This window comes from Peromyscus maniculatus, chromosome 15 (genome assembly GCF_049852395.1).
Source record: "Peromyscus maniculatus bairdii isolate BWxNUB_F1_BW_parent chromosome 15, HU_Pman_BW_mat_3.1, whole genome shotgun sequence".
In the NCBI taxonomy this organism is placed as follows: domain Eukaryota; kingdom Metazoa; phylum Chordata; class Mammalia; order Rodentia; family Cricetidae; genus Peromyscus; species Peromyscus maniculatus.
In genome coordinates, this window is record NC_134866.1 from 61,905,003 (window position 1) to 61,926,981 (window position 21,979).

The following is a 21,979-nucleotide window of genomic DNA, read 5'->3' on the forward strand; positions in this document are numbered from 1 at the left end:
CAGCTTGGTATATTTGGGAATTTGGGCGTAGCTTCTCTTACTACTTCCTGCTGGAGGCGGGCGCTGTATCTTATGGGGACACAAAGAAAATTTTAGGATCATGGAATAGTCCATGAGACCGTAACGTCTGAGCCAGTTGCCTTGAAACGATTCTGGATGTTGGATCATCTGGGCCATGGTGTCATCGGAGACCTTTCAGGTGGTCTTGGCTGGTCAAACCTGATGTATCTTAATCTGGAACAAATCCATAGCCTCTGGCTTTCTGTGGAAACAAAAGCAGAGCCTCTTTTCCAAAGCAACATATCCTTATATCCAAATTTTGAAGTCAAAGTACCTTTAAAATATATATTTTGGCATAACTCAACAGCTTTTGTAATCAAATGTTTTTCTTCAGTTACGAATATCAAAGAGAACATAATCCAGATTCTCTGTGTGGTAGCCATCTTTATGTGGCTTATGTTTTATATTACCTTGAGCCTATTGCTTTAAACTGCAGCCTTCTTAGCACTGTGGCTGCTGGCTCCGCCCACTTCAGCTTCCCAACATGGCAGTGGTACGTTTTCCGCCAGCTCTGGAAGCCATCAACTCTCAGAAATAGTGGGTCTATGCTTCTTATCAAAGCAGCGTGTAGCCCAGAAACCTCTTTTTGTTTTGTACTAGCAAAGGCTAAATCCACCACGCAGCTTAATGTGCCACTTGCAGAGGCCTCATTCCCGCCATACTGCAGATCGAGCGCACACGCCAGGAACCCGCCAGTAACTCAAACCGGCAGCTGCTGCTGATTTGAGAGAGACAATTGGGAAGCTGTTTTTAGCTCCATTTTAGAATCTTTTCTCAGGTTTTAGGTGGAAACTCTTGCCCTCTCGTTGGGCGCCATTTGTAGCTTGAGTTTTTCTGCCTTGCCCACAGTCAGGACAAATCTTTGTCACCCGCCAGTCCCACAGCCGCTCAGACCCAACCAAGTAAACACAGAGACTTATATTGCATACAAACTGTATGGCCGTGGCAGGCTTCTTGCTAACTGTTCTTATAGCTTAAATTAATCCATTTCCATAAATCTATACCTTGCCACGTGGCTGGTTGCTTACCGGCATCTTCACATGCTGCTGGTCATGGCGGCGGCTGCAGTGTCTCTCCCCCTCAGCCTTCTGCTTCCCACAATTCTCCTCTCTCCTTGTCCCACCTACTTCCTGCCTGGCCACTGGCCAACCAGTGTTTTATTTATTGACCAATCAGAGCAATTTGACATATAGACCGTCCCACAGCAATAAACAGTTTTGAGAAAAATCTATCTGTCAGTGTTCATTAAGCCCACCTCACACCACCACCATGGAAATAAATCACTGCATTCCTTTTGATTCCTAAGTCTTTTTTGACCTCCCTGTCTAGTACCTGACCAAGCCAGCTCTAAGATGCTGTAATTCACTGAAGGAAATGTATATGTGTTTATGACATTTTCAGAGAGGATGCATCCAGCAACTCTTTGATTAGGTTGTGTAGCTGCTGTTTTCATCAGAATGGAAGCTGAGTTTTGATGGAGCATGCCAACAGGCACTGCTCTGCATCTACAGTAACAGGAAACGGAAGTCGTTCATAAGTGTGTAGTTGCACACTGTAGGGGATGGAAGAGATGTTCCCAGAGTCCTGCTTGGCTGTCACTGTGTCAGGAATGCCAGGTCCATTTGCTGCTTTAAGGAACACAGTTTCCTCATACTTTCAAAGGTTTTTTTGACTTGCTCTTTTAGAGAGGTGCAGTATTTTCCCCAAACCATTGGGCTATGAAAATAAAACTGTACTAGCGATGTAAAACCATGCAAGAAAAATTTGAGCCCATTCTTATAGCCAAGATGCCCAGTTCTGTTTTAATAAGAAGTATCAGTGGGATGTAAAGAGGGGCATGAGAAAACACGTATTGACACATCTGAGCTGCTTTTGCTGTTTCTGGTCTGCACCACAGAGACAGTCTACCCATTCAGCACAAAGATCTGGAGCATCCTTACTGTTACCCGTCTTCTGAAGTGAGGGTTTTCCCTAAGAATTACATAGCATTCAATCCCCCCCCACCATCATGAAATGTGGAAGGATTTAAGAATAATTCAGTGTGTTAGATTTAGGTGGTACTTTCTCGTGTGTTTTCTTATAGGACGTGTATACTTATTTAGCAAGTTTATATTGCGCAGCTTGTACTTTTTAAATTGTATTCAAGTCCTTAATAATTTATATGTTTTACAAATGTCTTTATCTACTTGTTGGCTACATTTTTCACTTTATTTTTCTTTAAGCTGCGCGCACGCGCACGTGCGTGTGCGTGCGTGTGTGTGTGTGTGTGTGTGTGTGTGTGTGTGTGTGTGTTGTCTCTTTCCAGCTTGTAGAGGCAGGGTTGCTCTATTTGCTTCTATTTGCTCCAGGCTAGCTGCTCTATGAACAGATTTCCTGTCTCAGGCCCACATATGACACTAGAATGGCCAGATTTGCATTTCACTTTATTTTATTTTTTTTGTAATAAGAACATTTTTATTAAGAAATTTTTTGTTCATTTTACATGCCAACCACAGATCCCCCCTTCCCTCTTCCCACCCCTCCAGCCTTTTCCCACTCACCCACTCCCATTCCCTCCTACAAGAAGATAAGGCCTCCCATGGGGAGTCAGCAGAGCCTAATAATGCAGCAGAGGCAGATCAAAACCCTGTCCCCCTGCCTCAAGGCTGTGCTAGGAGTCCCAGCATAGGTAGAGGGCTCCAAAAAGCTCACTCATGCACCAGGGATGGATCCTGATCCTACTGCCAGGGGGCCCCTTGAGCAGATCAAGCTACACAACTGTCTCGATTATCCAGAGGGCCTAGTTGAGTTCTGTGGAAGCCCCACAAGTGTTGGTCTAAAGTTCATGAGTTCTCACTAGTTTGGTTTGTCCATCATGTAGGTTCATCCATCATGATCTTGATGCCCTTGCTCATAGAATCCCTCTTCACTCTCTTGGACACTAGAGAGTGCATAGAGCTTGGCCTGGTGTTTGGCTGTGGATCTCTGCATCTGCTCCTATCAGTTACTGGATGAAGGCTCTATGATGACAGGGTATTCACTGGTCTGATTACTGGGGTAAGCCAGTTCAGGCACCCTCCCCACTATTGCTAGTAATCTAAGCTGGGGTCATCCTTCTGGATTCCTGGGAACTTCCCTAGCACCTGGTTTCTCCCTATCTCCATGATGTCTCCCTCTACCATGGTATCTCTTTCATTGCTCTCCCATTCCATCCCTGTTCCAGCTCGACCATCTTGTTTCCTTATATTCTTATCTCCCACCCCCTACCCTCCATTGGTCTCCCTCATCCCCAGTTTACTCATGGAGATCTCATCTATTTTTCCTTCCCAGGGCGATCCATGTGTCTCTCTTGGGGTCCTCCTTGTTAGCTAGCCTCTCTGAAGCTGTGGATTGTAGTTTGGTTATCCTTTGCTTTACATCTAGTATCCACTTATGAGTGAGTACATACCATGCTTGTCCTTTTGAGTCTGGGTTGTCTCAATAAGGTTGATTTTTTTTTTAGGTCCATCCATTTGCATTCACATTTCATGATGCCATTGTTTTTAACAACCGAGTAATGCTCCATATTTTCTTTATCCATTCTTAGGTTGAGGGGCATCTAGGTTGTTTCAAGGTTCTGGATATTATGAATATTGCTGCTATAAACATAGTTGAGCATGTGTCCTTGTGGTATGATTGAGCATTCTTTGGGTATATGCCCAAGAGTGGTATAGCTAGGTCTTGAAGAAGATTGGTTCCCCATTTTCTGGAAACTGCCATATTGATTTCCAAAGTGGCTGTATGAGTTTGCATTCCCACCAACAGTGAAGGAGTGTTCCCCTTGCTCCACATCCTCTCCAATATAAGATGTTATCAATGTTTTGTATCTTAGCCATTCTGACAAGTGTAAGATGGTATCTCAGAGTTGTTTTGATTCGCATTTCCCTGATGACTACGGATGTTGAGCTTTTATTATTTGTGATTGGAAGTCAAGAACCTAGATAGAAGTTTGGAAGCAGTTCATGCTAACTCTAGTTCATGACTTTGGTGGAGAAAGTTACAGCACACACAATGCAAACAGCAAGAGAACTAGAAGTGAGCCTGAGCACCTTAATGAATTGCAGTAAACTTGTGCGGAGAATGGAATGGTTTTTTGTTGTTGTTTCTGCCTAGTCTTGTTACATCTTTGTTATACCATGTTCAGTTGATATCCCTGAGATATCAACTGCTCTTTTCTGAAGGGAAACAGAGGAGGACTGGATCTCAATGATAGAGGAGGTAAGGGGAGGGACTGGGAGGGGAAGAGGGAAGGGAAACTGTATTCAGGCTGTAATACATGGGAGAAGAATAAATAAAAAATTATATTTTAAAGAAGTGAGTCTGCAACCATCAGATTTTTAACATGCATCTGAGGTTTTACCTGAGTTCCAGGGATTAAACTTGAGTCTTCAGGCTTGTGCAACAATAACTCTTACCTGTTGTGCCATCTATCAATCCCGCTTTTTATTTTCTTCATGTTGTGTTTTTATCCAAAGAAGGTCTTGATTAGAATGAATGGAATGTTATGTGGCTGCACATGAAACTCATCTGGTTAGAGTTTTCATGTCCATTTAAAAGGGGTCTTCATTTCTTAATAATAAAAACATTATTTAATGTTTCCATCTAGAGTCCTTGCTATTTGTTGCCTTTCACATTTCTACCCAGCACTATTTGTTTGTGAACTGAAATAGAGAATGAGTTACTTTCTTCCTGTATAGACATCTGATTGGATGAATTCTAGTTTTCAAACTGCTGCTGTTTCCTCACTCTCCTCGAAGTCAATGTTCTATGCTTACATTTGTGAGTTTGTTCACAGGCTTTTCACTGTGTTCTTGTAATGTTGTGCTCTGTGCTTCAACCAGCATTCCTAATTCATACTTACTGTATTTGGCATCCTGTCATCTGCTAATATAAGTCACACTAATATCTCAGGTTATCACATAATTTCAGGATTTCTGGGGAAATTTTCATGCTGTCATAAATTTCCTCCCTGTACAACAATATATTTCTAAGCCTCAATCTGTTCCATAAGGATACTTGTTAGAAATGCTCGTTTTTATAGACACTATCTAAGCACTTCCACTAATAATGTTGACATCATGATAAGACAGAACTTTAGGAACATTTCAAAAGAACATGACTCAAGGAAATTTGGAAGATACCCATTTTTCATTCAAATGAGCTAAAAGTAATGATAGAGGACTAGTCCATCTGAGTTATTAAGTATCTGCAGGATGCCCATGCTATGAATGTATTGAGAACCTACAGACAGTGTGCAGGATTTGCTTGCCAGCTTAGTAGGTATATTATGTCAGCATAGTAGGTATATTATAGCAGTGCCTCAGTTTATAACAAACTCTTACCTAATTCTGTTTGATCAAAATGCTGTATAGAGAAAAAAAATGTTCATTATGTTCCCACTACCTGTTTGTGGAAGTTCAGCTTTCCTTGTGCATAGTTTCTCTGTATAATGCTTGGTGGAAATGAAATGCTTTCACTCTCACCTTCAAATATCATCACACCTTGGCAAATCTGCAGAGTTATATAACACTGTGATTAAACAGAATCACACCACTTTCATAGCAAAGGCTCTGGGTTTTGCTGATGTAGAAAATGCAGAATCTTAAGATCTGCAGCTGTCTTACCTAAAGTTTATAGGAGTAAGAAAGATGCACTAGACACTAAACTGAAATTTCAGAACCACCCTATGTTACAAGCTAGAGAAAATGGACAAAAATAAGTGAGGCTTCCCTAGTCCCACTTAGAGTCCATCTCAATGAATAATGTTTTCTGTATGTCTTGGCTTACTGCCATGAAGAAGTTCAGAACTAGAGTAAAATCCATTTACTAAGGAATAAAGACTTAGTTTGGTAATGTGCAATGTAATTAGTGAAGAACAAGAGTATTCCTAATCTATGAGATTTTCCTGAGCACTGAACAAGACCAGATTTGTAGATCATATGGTGCCACATGGGGGAAAACACAGAAATTATTCTTTGTTTCAGGGATAAAAATGTTATGTTTTTCATAGTTGACATTTCTGTCACACTTGAGTTACAGAAGCAAATTCCCTTTTCTTCATTATCTGTGAACACAGCTCTAATCAAACCTCAGCTATTTAAGCAGTGTGGCAGAAATCACTTACACAGGTCAATTACAATCTCTAACAATGAAAAACAAGAAAGAAAAATGTTCATCGTTTCACATGATGCTGTCTAATTTGGTGATTTTCACACATTTTGAAACTGTGACAAGAGGCTGAGTGCAAACAGCACAGGCCTGGCTGACACATCCAGAGTTCCTGCGAATGCATGCTGCTGGAGGAGTCACAGAACCTTCATCCTGGAGCTGACACCTGCTTCCAGAGAGAGAGTGTGCCTTCCACTTCCCCCTCATGAAAGCTTGCCGAGAATTCGGCTGTGTGTTCCATGCCTGCCCTTATTTCACACTGGGAAATAAAAGAGCACTTGATAAATAAGTATTTGGCCACTAGTTTTCCATTCCATTTTCAAGTTTCTATTTTCTCTTGTACACTGAGCTTCCTGTTATGGTCCTTGACTAATTATGCAGGTCATTAGGTGCTCTCACAAGGCAGGCAATGACAGGCTGCTGTTAGTTTAGGTGAACTCTCCAAAAAATATGCCTCAAGAGCAAGTAACTGCAGAAATTCAGTCTTAAGTGCAGGAGCTTGTGAGGAAATACCATCAACTAATATTTCTATTGAAAGCAAAGCTTCATTATTTTTACACTTTAATTTTATTGCTGTGTGTGTATATCTGTGTGTTTGTATTTTATTGTTCTTGCAGCAATCTATTGGTTTCTCCTCACCCTTACTAGCATGATGGGGGTGGGGAAGGGGTAGAGGATGGCTCCGCGACCCCAGCTTTACTCTGTCGTTTGGACTAGTCATCAAAATGTGCCACTCTATACTCTGCTTAGCTTGTTCATTTTCAAGAGTGTTCTTGTCATATAACTATAAGCCTGTTAGCCTTATTATTGTTGTTATTATTATTACTTGAGAAGCAGAGGTTTAGCTTCTGTACTGACTTCTTTGATGATGTTCTAGCTATTCTTCATTGGTACTGACTGCTCCAGAAGTATGACTAATCAATTTATGAAAGAGAGTCAGCCCTCTGGTCCCCAGAGCATATCTACTGTAATCTGTCCATTTGGCTGGACTGAGGGTCTTGGTTAAACATTTTTGGAGTGTGTCTATACACTGTTTCTGAAAGATATTAACATTTTATTTGCAAGAATGAGTTAAAATAATCATTTGCACTGAAGCAGATGGCCATCATTTAACCACTGGAACAATACAAGGAAAATAATTAACATAGATGTCTCTCCTCTCAAGAGGTGATCATGTTATCTTAGCCAGAAATACAGGTCTACCTACCTCTCAGAACCTTGGCTTTAGGTAGAAGATGCATCCCTGGCTATCTGGGTAAACAACTTGTAGACTCCAGCACATGAAATGTCTCCTCTTAGATGCAAAGTACATTAAACCAACTGGCAAAATACGAGAGGAATCTTCATTATACACATTAAATAAAAGAAGTGTTTAAGAGACTCATGCAAAGCCACTTTCTTGATAGAAGCAATGCAATAATCAAACTCAGTTCCATGTGAAGGTGTGTGGCCCAGGCTTATACCTCTGTTCTAAAAGATTTTTCAATGCTTACTAGGAATTGAAAAGTTCTCAGAATTACCTTCCCAACACTGATTAATTGGTCAGGCTGATGCTTCTCAACCATGAGTTATATGAGAAAATGCTGGATTATAGCTTCCAAGCCAGATATCAATTCAATTTGAATCTCTGGGCAGAAGCAATGAGAAATATCACAACACAGAACAGTAGAGGAATATTCTTCTGATGTTATTTAATTTCTATTTTGCTTTTGTCATTTCCCCCCATAAACTAGTAAGTCTGTCTGAAGGCTCAGCACTCTCTAGTTCCTTTGCCAGTAATGATGGAGCCCTGGGCTGAAACTCTGTGCTCAATGAGGAACACAAGTGCCTTTACAGGTAACTGTAGTGTATGAGAACACAGTACCTTCATGGCCTAAGAAAAGGAAATTTGTGTTGAAATCTTTCAGGCATGAAATGTGGCAGAATTTTACCAGAGAGGCACACCCAGTAAAAATGTTCCTACTTCTTGATATGAAACTGTCCCCAAGCTGATGGACTTGACCTGAGTATGGTAGCCTTCTCTCAAGCATCTTTTATAGATTGTGGGTTTGAATGGATGATCTGGCTAGTCCCATGCCTGTCTCTGCAACCTGAGTGTGGTAGTTTGAAGGAAAATGGCCCCCCAAAAGAATGGCACTATTAGGAGGCATGGCTTTGTTGGAGTAGGTATGGCCTTCTTGGAGGAAGTGTGTCACTGTGGAGGTGAGCTTTGAGGTTTCATATGTGCTCAAGCCATGTCCAGTGAGAAAGTTCACTTCCTGTTGCGTGTAAGTTGTACTTACTTCTCCAGAACTATGTCTACCTGCATGCTGGCATGTGCTACCAGGATAATTATGAACCTAAACTCTGAACGGTAAGCTATCCCAATGAAATGTTTTCCTTTATAAGAGTTTCCATGATTATAGTGTCTCTTCACAGCAAAAGAAACCATAAGAAGTTGGTACCATATGTAGGGTATTGATGTGATAGTCTTGACCTTGTTTTTGTTTGGAGGAATTTAGACTTCGGTATTTTGGATTAGGAGAGCAGTGGAATGCTGTAAGCACTGCTTAATGGGGCCATACTAGTAGGAGCATGGAAGACAATGGTGCTGAGAGTGATTTGAAGTGTGGGGAGCTGGCTCAAGAGGTTTCAGGGGAGAACAATTTTGGTATGTAGCCTAGAGATTGTTCTTGTGATATTTTGGTGATGAAAGCAGCTGCTTTTTGCCCTTGTCTGAAGAGTCTACCTGAGATTAAAGTGAAAGGATTTGGATTAACTCCATTGGCAGAGGAAATCTCCAAAATAACTAGTATAGACTGTTGTGTGGTTATTAATGTTCATGCTTATAAAAATTTATAATGAAAAGGAGCAAGCTGAGGAGAAAAGGAGCACCAGGAAGTGGGATGGAGCTAAGCCTTGTATTCAAGGAAATAAACAGATCAAGAAATACTAAAGGGAGTAGTGATCTCAGGGCAAGATCCAACCCAGCTAAGTTTCCAACTTATAAAAAGGAAGTAAAGAAAAGCTTAGAGCCAGAGCTGGTGGTGCACGCCATTAATCCCAGTACTAGGAAGATAGAGGCTGGTGGATCTCTGAGTTTCAGGCCAGCCTGGTCTACAGAACAAGTCAAAGGACAGCTAAGCTTAAGCAATGAATGCAACAAAAACAAATTCTGAACAACAATGAATGCAAAAAAAAAAATTCTGAAAACAGAAAGCTTGTAAAGGTGTTATAATTTAAAAATGGTGGGAAGGAGTCACATCATAGAACAGGGCCCACATGGGAGGTTTATTGAGGGGAGGAGAGAGAAAGGGCAGAGAAGAGGCAGAGACTGGTCCTTGGGGATAAGAGTGAAGGAAGAGAAAGAGAAAGACATGGGAGTTGGGCAAGACCCGCCTTTTATAAGGAAATGTAGCAAATGCAAATAGGGGGTGCTCTGAATTGCTGCAGTTGAGGATATATCCTGTCAGGACCCTAAGGGCAGGCCAGTACAGATGCCTAAATGCTGACAGACATAATTGAGCAAGGGGGCTATATTGATGAAATTATTATGGCCACTCCACGTAGATAAAAAGGATATTTATTTAATGGTGTAACTCACAAATTAAGTGATAGGTAGGTAGAAGGGTCTGGGAAAGGTGTATCGCAGTCCAGCAGTGTTCTCTGGAGCTCTGCTTGTTCCATCTCCACCGCTCAGGGTCCCCTCACCAAGAGAGTGCACAGAGAGAGCGCTAGCCCATCCAGCTCTTGGGTCTCCAGGTGCCTCCACTGGCCCCGCCTTGTAGGCATGACAGTTGCCAGAGTCTTAATGGGGGTTGGAACTTCCAGATCCAAGCTGGAATGACTACCCACTACATCTCCCCCTTTTTGTCTAAATAAGAAGGTTCTAAACTAATACAAGATTATATACAAAGGAATGGTTATCAAATATTGTCCAGGAATAATGAGGGATAATGACCTAGATAAGATGTAACTACAACCAATGCAAACAATATCAAGCAAGAAACACATACTAAAATCCAGAGAAGTATAGAGCATAGGTAAATGGCATGTTATAAAGATCATTCAAAGGTATCCTATCCTAAAGAACCTGAATCTAATACTTAATATGTTCTATCTAAGATATTATATATATATATATACTAAATTGTAACTATAACTGCTAGTCTTCAATCCTATCAAAGACCTGAGAAGGAACATAATGGTACCTGAAAAATGGTAGATGGATGCAAGCAACTTTCGGGAATCTTGCAAGAGTAGACCAAGACAGCTGGCAGCCTGGAGAGTCACCTAATGTTTCTCAGCATTGTTGGTGCATTCAAATTGGCTACAGGCCTAGAGTATCTGACAGACCATTTTCAGAAGCAGGAATTCTGAAAGACCATCTTACCCTGTCTTGGCAGAGTACAGTGGTTGCTTTCCTTGTGTCTCACTTGTCCAGAAAGGACAGCATTGCATTTGTACTGTCAGCCATCAAGGCAAGGGCAGTTCTTTACCCAGTAGGCCATTTTGTGCTAAGAAGACAAACTTCCAAATGGAAATGTCTTAGAAGCCCAACAGTCTATCGGGATCAATTGGTGCAGCCAGGAACAATTGTGTCTCACGTCAACAGAATTCTAAGTTATTTAAATGCCATATTCTCTAGGTCTATGAAGTGTTTGAAGATTACCTGTCCATCTGACCTATGTATCTGTAAATCTGGATAACCTAACTAATGTAACTATAGAGATGACAGGCATAGGTGACTATAAATCTATAAGTCTTATCTACAGAAATAACCTAAGGACTAAAGCTTCACATAAACAAGGTAAACAGTCTTTAAGCAAATGTATGGTGAAGAACGATGACTTCAAAATTGTGACAATACACAAGATATTTATAACAGAGGTAGGAATATATAGTGCAATATGCAATATGACAATAATCTTAAATATATATCAATATACCGAATATCCTAAACAGAAGTAGAACATACATAAAGTATGACAGATATAAATTTACATTTGTATCAATATAAAAATGTTTCAAATAAGAGTAGAAATATATGTACATTATAACAAATATAGTTCTGTATTTGTATCAATATACAAATTATCTTAAACAGGAGTATAAAAATAGTTTACATTTGTATCAACATATAAGAATCCATAACAGTAAAATTACAGTGCAAATTATCTAAGGTTGCTATTTTACTAAATTTGTTTACTAGTATATACAATGATTTACCATCATATCTTATACCTATCCGTTCCATTTCTCACCCCCCTTTTTTTCAGAATACTGAGTCTGATATTTTCTTCCACCCCCAACCCTATAACCATCATCCATAACCCCGAGAATTATGAAACCTTAGGGGGAAGGGGCGTTGTTTTCTTAGAATTGCTTCCTGCCATTTAGGGGGTGATGTTATCTCTGTTGGGTACTGTGAGAAAGCTCAGATAGTTAAATCTCAGTTAGACTAACTGTAGGTTCTGCAGCAAGTTTTAGGTTAATGGGTAAGATTGTCTGAAATTCTGGCAAGAAGTGTAGTATGATGATGATTACCATGGCATCATTCTGGATTGGGTAGAGTTGTTGTTGGGGCCCCATCTTCCTTCTGGAGACTTCTGAAATTGCTATTGGAAAAACTTATTTGTTATCAAAAATGGGAGGTTTGGATTTAAAGAGGATATAGCATGTAAGAAAGAATTCTGAGAAATCAAGAGTAAGCATGGAGAGAATTAGAATTTAGAGACAATGGTCCCTTTTTATTGGTTTCCTTCTGTCTCACACCAGAGGGCTCTTCTGATATGGGCAGAAGAATCTCTCAAACTTTTCTTTTAGCAATATGCTTGGGTTTAGAGAAGGGGTGAGCTAATTCCATCTCCAAAGCCAGCTTGGCTATAATTGAATTGGAACCACAACTTTTCTAGATTGATAGAGAGATAGATGTTAGACAGTGAGATTTTACCATGTGTAGATTGGTACCAATAGATTCTTTCTTTCTGCTGTAAACATCTGGATATCCAAGGCCTTATGAGTTTTGGAAGATGGGTATTTCCATTATCCTGGAAAGACAAAAACAGAACCCTACCCCACCCTTTGATTGTTAAATATTTCTTACAACTTGTAGAGATGTCACATTGGTGGATGATCTTTTACTTCTCTTCATCAAGGTGTTTATCCTGTTCGAATCGAATTTTTATTAATTGTGTTGGTATCCATAGCTTTTCTTCTCCTGCAGAAACAAAGGCAAAACCCCTTCCCCAACGTAGAACATATCCAGGTTTCCATTCTGAGGTCAGCACATTCTTGAAATAAACCAGTTGGTTTAGCTCAGGAGTTTTGTCTGTCATCCAATGTCTCTCCGCAGCTGTTGTTCCTTTCTCATCAGCATTGAGAAAATTCAAGGTTAATAAAGCACTATGCAGTCTATTTCTAGGAGTCATTATTACCTGTTGCTGTTTATTTAGCATATCCTTTAAAGTTCGATTGGATCGCTCTATGACTGCTTGGCCTGTGGGATTGTGTGGTATACCTGTAATATGCTTTATATTGTAATAAGCAAAGAATTGTCTCATTTTATTGGAGACATATGTTGGGGCATTGTCTGTCTTAATTTGTACAGGTATTCCCATGATGGCCATAACTTCTAATAGGTGTGTAATCACAGAATCAGCCTTTTCAGAACTCATAGGAGTTGCCCATTAAAATCCTGAATAGGTGTCAATGGTATGATGTACATACTTTAATCTTCCAAATTCTGCAAAATGAAACACACCCATCTGCCAAATTTCATTTCTTTGTATACCTTTTGGATTACTCCTTGCAGGTAATGGAGTTTGGTTATAGATGGAACAAGTAGGACATTTTTTCACAATATACTTAGCCTGTTGCCAAGTGATGGAGAAATCCTTCTTCAAACATTTGCTATTTACATGGTATTTCTTATGATATTCTGAGGCTTCTAGCACATTACCTATTAGTAATTGATCAATCTCATCATTACCTTGTGCTAGAGGTCCTGGCAGACCTGTATGGGATCTGATATGTGATATATATATATATATATATATATATATATATATATATATATATGATGTTCCCTTTTTTCTGATGATTTCCTGCAATTGTATGAATAATGAAGTTAATTCTGTATTATCAGGAATAAATTCAGCAGTTTCAATATGTAAAACAACTCTCTCTGCATATTGTGAGTCAGTGACTATATTGAGGGGTTCTGTGAAGTTCATCAGTACCATAAGACTGGCATACAGTTCTGCCTTTTGTACAGAGCTATATGGACTTTGTACCACTTTACTTAAGTCTCCTGATTTATATCCTGCTTTCCCTGATTTATTTGCATCAGTATAGAATGTGAGGACTCCAGAAATTGGCTTTTGTCATACAATGTGAGGAAGGACCCATTCAGTCTTCTTTATGAATTCTATTCTCTTGCTTTTGGGATAGTGGTTGTTAATCTCTCCTTTATAAGAGTTACTGTGGTCATGGTGTGTCTTTACAGAAATAGAAATCCTAACTAAGATATTTAGGGTTGACTCAGTTTAGAGAACTTGTGTACAGAAAGTATGGGTGAATCTTCCAAAACTAAATACATACATTCTCACTTAAGAAAGGGAAATATTTTCTTCAACTTATGTCTAATAAGCAAATATATTCATTTAAGGATGTTTAAAAATATACTCAGCCATCTTTCAAACACTCACTGGACTTTCATGTGTCCACCTAGCTTTGAATGTCACACATTCCCATTTCTATCTGCGTTATCCACATCTTTTGAGAAGTAGCCCTCTACAGTGAAATCCCCCTGTAAAAATCTCACTGCTCAGCTATGGCTAGTTTTTTTTTTTTTCTCATAAAAACAGTAACAACAACAACAACAACAAAAACCCCCCAAAACAAAAAAAAATCCAAAGCAAAGTAAGAAATATTACACTTAATATCTATTCTATTGCAGATAAAATTTCAACAGAGTCAACAAACTCAGTTACAATGGCTCATCTACCAGATTTAAAAATCAGTGATTAACTTTATGGACCTCAAATTTTCTCTAGGAAAAAATGGTGAAATGAAGTTACATAATTTCACAGTCTTCAGAGAACTTATAAAGTTCTATAAAACTTTACTTTAGCATCATTTTTCTTAGCCTATTTTTATCATAACAAACATAAAACTAATGAGATTTAAGTGTCAAAGTGGTGGCTGCATAGCATAGTCTTATTTTCCTAGGGCTGTTAAGGGTTTCACTTTTGTTCTCATGAAGTTTTTAATCATGCCTAATTTCATGATTAGGAGATTCCTGGTTTGAGTGGTAAATGATATGTTCATTATAGGAATCATGGTATTTGGGAAGACAGACCATCACACACTACTAGTAACATTTATTGAATATCTGCCATGCGCTAGATCATTTAGTCACTAATTTAAATATTTTAATTCATCCAGTTCTGATAACTACTCTTTGGGTCATGTACCCTCATCAGTTTTGTTCAATTTAAATGGTCTTTTAATAAAAAAAAAAAAAAAAACAAAAAAACAACCCAGAGCCAGATATCAGGGTGAAAGCTAAAAGATCAGAGAAGCAGAAAAGCCAGCCATGAGTTCTTACCTCTACTAAATCCTCAGTCTAAAGAGAGTAAGTTCCTGTTTCCTCATGCCTTATATATCTTACTCTGCCCAGACGCCACTTCCTGGGATTAAAAGTGTGCGTCTTTCCCAGTACTGGGATTAAAAGTGTGTGCCATCACTGCCTGACCTCTATGTCTAATCTAGTGGCTGGCTCTGTCCTCTGATCCTCAGGCAAATTTATCAGAGTACACAATATATCACCACATTTCCCCCTTTTTTTTGGTCTAAAATAACAAAAGAAGGTTATAACTAATGTAAGAAAAACTATATACCACAAGTACAATAAGTATATGCAATATATACAGTTAAGAATTACATTAACAATGTCTAGTCCATTAACATTTGACAGATTTAGAGAAAATACTTCATTATTCATCCTATTTTGGTGAGTCCAAAATGTACCTAATTCATTTTCTATCCTAACTTATATTACCAACTGAAAACTATCTTTTGAAGTCTTTCAAACTTACACACTTTACACCTCTTTAGTGAGTTTCTTTTCTGAATTTGTTAACAAGGAAAACTGTAGCTATCTAATCTTCAAGTTCCTCAGAGATCCGAGAAGGAAATAATATTAACTGAGTAAACAGGAAATACAAACAAACAACTTCCAAAAAAATGTGAGAAATGACAGTTTGATTCTAAGGATTAACTACTAACTTGTATTTCTTTATATTTTAATTAGTTGGTAACAATAACTTTCAAGCACTAGCAATTTGCATTACATTGTTAAAGGACCTGTATAGGTACAATACCTTGAACAAGATTAGAAACATATGTACAGTATTTTCTAAGAAAATCAATCTCAAAGTTGTATTAATATGCATAATTTGCATACAATATACAAAAATCCAATCCAATGTAAAATATTTAAAACAAGTAGATGCTTTTTTAAAAGTAGATTCAATAATCTACCTTTTAAATTTATCATATCTATATCCTTCCTTATTTCTTCTCAGAGTAGATTCAATAATCTTCCTATTATCTACATCCTGTTCTTTTTTTTTAAACAAGAACCCTGAGTATAATCTCCTTTGTAATCAAATACCCTAAACAATGACAATTATCCATAACTCATTGAACAACCAAAAATTAACCACTCTACCTCTTGGGAATGTGGATGTTGTGTTCTTAAAATTACTTCCTACTGATTGGGTATGAAGGCATCTTTAAGAAAATTTTGGAGTAATTGTCAAGCTTTCAGAGAGGTAACTGTATCATTTGTTGTCTAATCTCTACATAATGGGAAAGTGCAGGGTTTGTCTCAAGTACTTGCTCAAGTAGTCTGTCAGGCAGAATCATCTCAGCTAGCCATCTCAAAACTGTCCTGAGCAGTTTGTAGTCCAAAGCGGATCTTTGGGTGGTATTGGTCAGTTTAATAGCATTATCATTGTCCATGTAAAGTCATTGTTGTGGAATCCAATCATCTTTTTGGATGTGGTCATGGTTCACTGCAGAAATTTTTTTTCATGGGATATTTGTTTCTGGATGATTTGTCCTTTTTCTTCAGATTTCTTGGCTGGATGCATTCATTCTTCTGAAAGACAAAAACAAAACCCTTCCCCAACTCTAACTTTGGGGAGTTTCCAAATCTAATCTTTATCAATTTTAATTCATGGTTTCTCCTGATTTTTTTTGTTCTCTCTTCTGTAGCAGTTCTATCACCCCAAGCATTATCGGTTATTTTTTACAATAGGCATTAGGTTCTTTAATTGCTCTAGGAAGAGTTTTTTTCTCTGATGGCAGGGAAGGACGAACCAAATTTTCCATGGGGGCCTGTAAGAGGATCCTCAGAGAGCTTCCCAATAGCAAAGGCAAAGGATTACCTTGTCTGTTCCTTGTTGATCTACATTCATTAGTCCAGTGTTTGCCTTTGCCACACCTTCTACATAATCCAGAAGGGAGGGGCATTCTGTTGCCATTGTTCCTTGAAAAAACAGTGTTTCTAGGAATGCCCTGTTTACAATCCCTTTTAAGTGACCTTGTTCACCACAATTGAAAGACCTGACATTACTATTTTTTTCAAACCTCTGGAAATTACCTCTTCTATCCAACTATCATTATGATCATGAGATTCAATATTCATTGTATCTCAGATCCATTCCTCCAAGGGTGCTGATCTTGTCTTTAATGGCTTAATTATCCTTTTGCATGGTGCATTAGCATTTTCAAAAGCCAGAGATTCAACTATTACCTCTCTAGCTTCTGAATTTGGTATCATTCTATTTACTAAGGGAGACAGCCTTTGTAAGAAATCAGTGAATGTTTCTTTTGGGCACTACATAGCTTTTGTAAATGACTCTATTTTCTTTTCTATTTCTTCAATTTTGTCCCAAGCATTTAAGGCTGCCATTTGGCATAAAGCTAGGGTATGGTCATCATATAAAGATTATCTTTGTATATCAGCATAATCACCTTCTCCAAGAAGTTGACCTTGGGAAATTTCAATACCTCTAGCCCTACTTCATTGTTTAATGGTCTTAGCCTCATCCTTCCACCAGGTCCTCCACTATAATTGGGGAGCAGCCTCAAAGACGACGGCTGTAATCAAATCTCTCCAGTCCTGAGGGATAATTCTATTACAAGTTGACAATCAGTTTAACATCTGTTTCACAAATGGGGAATGCATACCATATGAGACTATAGCATCTTTGAATCTCTTCACATCTAACATTTACACAGAAGTCCAGTCAGCTCTTACACAACCTTGAGCATCTGATGGTTCCTGTAAGGTTACTGGATTGATTAAAGTTAGATGTTTGAAAACCTTAGGCTGTTTCTCTGTAACCTTACAATGCAATGCTGTGATTGGGTCACCTTTAAATTCCTCTGTCTGGGTCTTAATTTCTTTATGATATGTTTTAACAAGTTTTCCAAAAATTTTATCTTGGCACTCACATTAACCAACTTTTAAAGTGATAAAATAGAAATGATCATAAAAATAATATTTATAATTGACATTATATAAATCCCATCAATATAATTATTCTCTCATTTAATTGTTCTACTTTCAGACCAATAAAAAACCCAGAGCCAGATATCAGGGTGAAAGTTGAAAGATCAGAATTTTTCAGAATTTTGATAATTGTATTATCAAACAGAGACCAAATTCCCTCCATTGTAAAATGTTTCCCATTTGTTTAATGTAGGAAAAAAACCTTTTTTTAACTAATTTCTCTCTTTAGGAAATCCCAACTGTCTCACCAAATCTACTGACAATGATGATTCAGATGTGAGGCTGACTGCTTCTGTGTAGGAAGAACAGTAGAAGGCGAGTTGGTTTCAAGCAGCTACCTAATGTGGTAGCAGCCCAAGATGGGGATCCAAGGAGAGCCTACGACACACCAGGAGAGACGAATACAAAGAACCAGCCTTCTGCATGAGGGAATGTGAGAAAGCGGCTAACTCCTATGTTTTTGGAACCCCCCCCCCTAAAAAAAAAAAAAAACCTATGGAATGTGCTGCAGAGAGGCTGCAACAAAAACTTAGCCAGTGGGTTAGGGACTCTGGCCCATGTTGGGTGGACACTCCAGCTGTGTGCAGCTCAGGCCTGAGCCAGGGCTTGCAAGGCCACAGGCAAGCGGCTTTTTGGTGAATTTGTGTCCCACAAGGTAGATGCCAGATTGTTGTTCAAATCTTAAATAGTCTTTTAATAAAAAACCCAGAGCCAGATATCAGGGTGAAAGCTGAAAGATAGAGAAGTAGAACAGTCAGCCATGAGTTCTTACCTCTACTAAATCCTTAGTCTAAAGAGAGTGACTTCCTGTTTCCTCGAGCCTTGTATACCTTTCTCTGCCCAGATATCACTTCCTGGGATTAAAGGCATGTGTGCTTCCCAGTACTGGGATTAAAGGTGTGTGCCACCACTGTCCTACCTCTATGTCTAATCTAGTGGCTCACTCTGTTCTCTGATCCTCAGGCAAGTTTATTAGGGTGCACAGTATATCACCACACACCAACCCATTTTATAGATGAAAACTAGCCTGAGAGAAGTTTAAGCTTGAAGATAACATGGATTGCATGAAACATAGAGTTCTATCATCTTTGGACACTCATATATTTAGTAAGCTTACTATTAATTAAAATCAATATAATGACATCAGTAGAAGTAATAAATGAGGACAAAGTTTTAGAACTCAAATATTAACTGTAATTGAGGATTATGAATTCAAACTAGAAGATGCCAACTATAAAAACTCAGGATAGGGAAAATTGTACAAAGGGCAGTAAAGAAAATGCAACACATTTTACATGTGTTGTGTTCGCTGTGAAAACCGTTTCTATTATCTACCCTTTCATCTCAACCCATGAAGTTTAGTGGCAATCACTTGTAATATATGTGTGTATGTAACACATATTGTACATAAATTAACTTAGTGGAACACTAGTAATATGTATCTTTATGATTTTTATTTTTAAATTAGCATGATAAAATGAATTTCACTGTAATATTTTCATACATGTCTGTGGTGATTTGAAGAAGAGTGGCTCCCATTAGCTCACACAGATGAATGCTTAGTCACCAGGGAGTGGCCCTGTGTAGAAAGGTTTGGAGGTGTAGCCTTTGGGGAGGATGTATGTCTCTCAGGGTGGCCTTTGAAGTTTCAGAAGTCCAAGCCTGGGCCAGTGGCTTTCTCTCATTTTGCTACTGCAAATGCAGATGTACAACTCTCAGCTACTTCTCCAGCACCACGTCTGCATGCACGCCGCTGTGCTCCCCACCATGAGGACAACAGACTCATCCTCTGAAACTCGTAGCAAGTCCCAATTAAATGCTTTTCTTTTTAAGAGTTACCACAGTCATGGAGTCTCTTTGCAGCAATAGAACACTGACTAAGACACGTGTGTATCATGTAACTTGATTAGTTTTGTGATATCATTGTCTGCTTCTAGTTCTTACCTCTTTCCAACATGTGTATTTATCAGACATTTTCCTGTTTTTTACTAAGGTGGAAACTCTGTAACTTCTAAACTCTATAACTTTACTTCTTGCTTGAAGAAATGTATTTGGTACCCTTTCAGTTACTGTAAAGTTACAGTTCTTTCTAATGTTCCTGCTTTAATGTCTGGATATTCATTCCTCTTAAGTTAAAATACTAGTAAGTACTTAAGTCTCGTGGATCGTGTTTTCTTACCCATTCATTCATTCACTCACTTTTAGGTGTTCTGATTCTCACCGGTGTATAGGATCTCCAGCTGTGATTCCTGCTTTGACTCCAGGGGAGACCCCTAGTAATTGGTGTCTGTGGCAATGATGACAAATGAATTTTCAGATCATGACCACAAAAGCAAGAATATAAATAACTCCTTTATATTAAGAAACTCAGCCGGGCGGTGGTGGCGCACGCCTTTAATCCCAGCACTTGGGAGGCAGAGCCAGGCGGATCTCTGTGAGTTCGAGGCCAGCCTGGCTACCAAGTGAGTTCCAGGAGAGGCGCAAAGCTACACAGAGAAACCCTGTCTCAAAAAAAAAAAAAAAAAAAAAAAGAAACTCTTTGTAATATTGAATAATATACAATTCTAAAATAAATTTTGTTTGGAAGAATATTGGAAAAAAACAAGATAAAAATCCATGTAAAAAGTTGCTAAATTTATTTACATATTGACAAGATTCTACTTGTAAATTGAATAAATAGATTGATATTTTACCAAGTGAGCTCACATGAAATCCAACTTAGAATTCAAGTACATAGCAAGCTTACCGAATTTCCCAGAACACTGGAGTTTTTATTTGAGTTTATTGGCACTGATACTCAAATGGTAAGGAATATTATCAGGTGTATAGTTTCACTCTAATAATTTACATTAAAATGACTATAAATATTTTAATTTATCAGGTTTTCTACTATTAAATATGAAAATATACATTCATTTTATTAAACTTGTTAGAAAACAAATTGGAGCATCTTTGTGTATTTTAACAACACAAACTACTTTGTTATTGATGTGATTCATTCAAACTGTAAATTTTGTCACTTTTGCCACAAAGTCACAAGTCTGTCACATTTCCCTGTGATTGACAGAGAGCCCTTGATCCAGGCCAGCTGTTGGAACGCCATCCACGCATTGCCGACGTTTTCTGGAGGCCTTGGCTATCACGTTTTCATCGAATGTGAATTCCTTTCTGTACGTGTCCATATTGTAGGGAGAACAGAAGTGCTCACAGCAGCCCCTTGGAGGCATCTGTTCTTTATCGTGAGTTGAAGAAGCTGCAGAAGGTTTGGGGAAACTTGCTGAAGCTTGTTGTCACTTAGCAGGAAGTGTTTAGAAGTTTGCAAAGAACAGAATTACAATTTGTCAAGTGCTGCAAACTCCGCAGTGAGCACACAAGGTTCCATTTCACCGTTGCTCGAAATAGTGCTGCGTTTCATGTACTTTCAAGATGACCAACTTTCTTTTTTGGTAAAACACTAAAAATTCCAGCACAGGAATTCACAGTCACTCAGGTGAGACTGGCTGCTTTTACTTTTATCTTTTTTTTTTTCTTCTTTTCCCCAGTGGAGGAGGCAGAGGGAACTTGAGGACAAGTAAAATTGCAAACAGTTCAGTCAGGCACCTGCCCTGCTGTACAGGGTGCCATCTTTTTTGTTTAAATAAGTTTTTTATTGTTATTTGGTCTGCGCTGGTAATTTTGCCTGCATGTATGCCTGTTTGAGGGTGTCAGATCCTTTGGAACTGGAATTTCAGACAGTTGTGAGCTGCCATGTGCCTGCTGGGAATTGAACCAGGGTCCTCTGGAAGAGCAATCAGTGCTCTTAACCAGTGAGCCATCTCTTCAGCCTGGGGTGGCATCTTTTATTTAATTATAAGCTGATCTTTCTGCTTACAAGAACATCTTTAAAGAAAACAAGGCAGTGCTGGAGCCAGGGCTTGTCCACAAGTCTGTGCCTCACAGTCCCTTACGTTACAACTCTCAGTCTTCTCAGAATTCAGCATGTAATCCTTCCCCATGTTGGAGTAGGTAGAATCAGCAAGAATCGACCAAGTACAGGTGGGGATTGACTTAGGCTTTGTGAGTGCTAGGCAGTGTTTTCCCATTGAATTAGACACAATGTTTTAACATTTTCAATATGGCGGCACATCCTTACATTTTGTCTCCATTCCTGTGTGGGATTTCTAACTC